Here is a 3,478-nt window from a genome sequence, read left to right as displayed (position 1 = left end):
TGTCTCTAATACTTTTTTTTTTTTTACATTATTTTATGTCCATTATTCTCTGTGTTCATATGTTCATGTGTGTCCTTAAAAGGATAGTTCACCCAAAAATGAAAATTCTGACATCATTTTTGGTCCTCATGTTGTTCCAAGCCAGTATGAGTTTCATTCTTCTGTTGAGTACAAAAGAAGATATTTTGAAGAATGTGGGTAACCAAATAGTCAGCAGTAGCCATTGAACTTCCATAGTATATGGAAGAATACTGTGGAAGTCAATGGCTACCGTCAACTCTTTGGTTAATATATTCTTTTGTGTTTAACAGAAAAAAAGAAACTTGTACAGTTTTTATTTTTTTATTATTTTATTTTATTTTTGAAGTTTCTAGTATATCTAGTAAGATCTTGATTAGCTGGTTCAGGTGTGTTTGATTAGGGTTGGAGCTAAACTCTGCAGAACACTGGCCCTCCGGACCGAGTTTGATGACCCCTGCTCTAAGGTATAATATGTGTTGTTCAACAAAGTCTTAACACTAGAGGGAGACAAAAGCTCTTAAAAAGCCAATCAGTTTTAGCTTATTTTATTTTGACATTATTCTGCAAATGACATTGTAAAAATATGTACTCGTGTTTAATTTGAACTCAATATCCTTTAAAAAAATAGGGAATATTTTGCACAATGAGATGAAAGAGTCAAATCAATCAGTTTCACTTGATGTTTTATTGATATGACATTTAAATAAACTACATTTTTGTTATAAGAGTACAGTCATGAGTACATTGTAACTATCATGATTATCATTCCATATCTGAAAAAGTTCTGCTTGTTTGACACATCGTAAGGTATTAGATGATTTTGCAGATTTTCTTGCTCCTGGCTCTTCAGATTAAGATCCTCAAACACAGTATTTCCAGAAACAGGCTAAAATAAAAATGTAAAAAAAAATTACATCTGCATTTATGCAATTGACAGACACTGCATTAAAGATATACATTATATCTGTTCATTAAAAAGCAACGCTTACCATCATCTCTTTTGCTGGTCATCAATCTCTCTTTTTCTATTGCATTTGACACCAATTTTCTTTCTACATTTAGCTCCTCTTGAAGAGCCTCAAGCTGAAACAGCAAGCTGACAATTAGCTTTTGTAATAATAGTTGCTTTTTATATATATATATATATATATATATATGTGTGTGTGTGTGTGTGTGTGTGTGTGTGTGTGTGTGTGTGTGTGTGTGTGTGTGTAATTTTTTTTATTTAATTAAATTTAACATTTAATTGTATTTAACTTCCTTCCATGAATTGCACATGACCAAAATTAAACATACCTCCTGCAGCTCTGCGATTTTTCTGGCCAGTTTGAGTTCTGCAATTCAGGAAGAACGAGTAACTAAGTGCAGGTTTGTGGATTATAAGATGTTTATTAACTTTGAATTCATATACATTTGCTAGGAGTAAGACAATCTGTTCAACACACAAATAAAATGCATTTATTTACCTATTACATCCTTTTCTTGGACAGGCATGATGTTTTTCCGTAGCAGAAATGCCCAAATCTGGTTCTGGACGTCTGAATCATCCTTTGAATGGAAAACCTGGTTGACTGTAAAAATGGAAATATGCAATTCAGCACACAATCAGCCAATTAAGATACAAAGAGGCTGATTTAAATTAATTCTCTGATCAAAAACTTCATTTCAGTCAGTCATTTAGATCAGATTAGTGGCCTGTACTCACCTGGACTTGCAAGGCTTCTTGTGTGAACGTTGAGAGCACCAATCAGAAGTAAAAAAGCAAGTTGTGGAAGAAGACTTCCTGAGAATAGTCTGTCCATGGCACTGAAGGAATGATCCTGGTGTGTACTTGCTCCTGCTTGACCAAAGGCTCTTCTGCTGGAGGCTCATCAGATGGGACACTTTTAATCAGGCGTGAAGACGTGAGGATGTGTCATCGCTGTAAATCAAAAGTGTGACGGTGTACGTTCTGTCTCTAAAAAGGGTCCGTGACAGCCAGGACTGATGTTCTGACGTGGTCTCAGGGCCAACGACGAGCAATCAGTCAGCGGCGGTGTATGTTGGGACAAGAGTAAATCACCGGCACTACTGGGGATCATTCATCTGTGGATGGTAAAATGTTCCTGGCATTCTTCTTTTAATTTAACTAAAAGTATATATGAGTCAGTGCCTAGAATAACAAAAACATGATGATGGATTTCATATGATATAATGCCATTTTGGTGGCTTTTACATCTGATAGAAACTTCAGTTGGATAAAGACTTAAACACATTGAGATCCATATCCATAATTAACAAACCTGTTGTGTTAAAATAATATTTATTTTTTGTGTTTTTATTTTCTATATTATGGCTTTTTTACAATTTTCATAACATCAATGACATAATAATTACAATTACATATTTATAATTACAATTATATATTTCTTAAAAAATAATGATAAATCATATTCCAAATTATTATACTGAGTTACTCTGCTGCATATTTACCATATATATATATATATATATATATATTTAATCGCATTAAAACCTATAAAAGAAAATCAGATCCATGTCATGATGTTAAAAAAATATTTAAGTTAAGTTCATTTTATTTTCTATGTGTTAGTTATTTTAGCTTATAACTTGTTCTATTTACTTTTTAAAATTTCTATCAATCATTACAGCATTGACGTAATACCATATAATTACAAAATAATTACAATATTTCTTAAAAATAATAATAAATAAAATTTCATCAAATATTGTACTATGTATTTACCATGAAATATTTTGTTGTTATAATGCTGATTTTTTTTTTTTTTTTTTCCTAAAAGGAAAACTTTGGAAGTAAGGTATTTTCCATTCAATAGAAACTCTAATTGAAAAAAATAAATCATAATACTTTACAGACATTTTATAATTAGCATTTATAATTTTTATGGGTTATTTTAGCTTTGGGTATTTTAAATTTTAAGCTTTCTTACAATAATTCATCAATAAATAATTCATCAATTAATAAAAGCTCTTGGTTACTCTATATTTAACATATAGAGTAGGCCTATTTAACATATTAATATTAACCATATTTAACTTTTTATATTAACACATTTACATTTTATAATAGAGTTACACATATTTGTTTTAATATTTTAAAATCGTGGAAGCACCAGAGTGAGTAGCTGCATTTTCCAAGTGTGATAGAAAAAGAGTGATAGAGAAATTAAGAATCTATTAATAGGTGTTTATATTGGCCTGAAATAAATGAGACATTCATCAAACTTAAATACCGACCATTAACTGGGTTTTTTAATATGTACAAAACATGCAGGTAGCCTACTACTGACAGAATCTGTGAACTGGAAGAATTCGAGGACTGCGCGGGTTCACTGGGTGTGTGACGTGTGTTCTCTCTGCGTGCCAGAATGTGAGCGCGTGATGACCCTCCCTGCCATCCGTAGCAAACACACACTCCGCTTTTTCTTGGTGTGTG

The sequence above is a fragment of the Sinocyclocheilus anshuiensis genome, unplaced genomic scaffold (assembly GCF_001515605.1).
Source record: "Sinocyclocheilus anshuiensis isolate Anshui unplaced genomic scaffold, SAMN03320099.WGS_v1.1 scaffold880, whole genome shotgun sequence".
NCBI classification, from domain to species: Eukaryota; Metazoa; Chordata; class Actinopteri; order Cypriniformes; family Cyprinidae; genus Sinocyclocheilus; species Sinocyclocheilus anshuiensis.
This window is presented reverse-complemented; position numbering follows the sequence as displayed.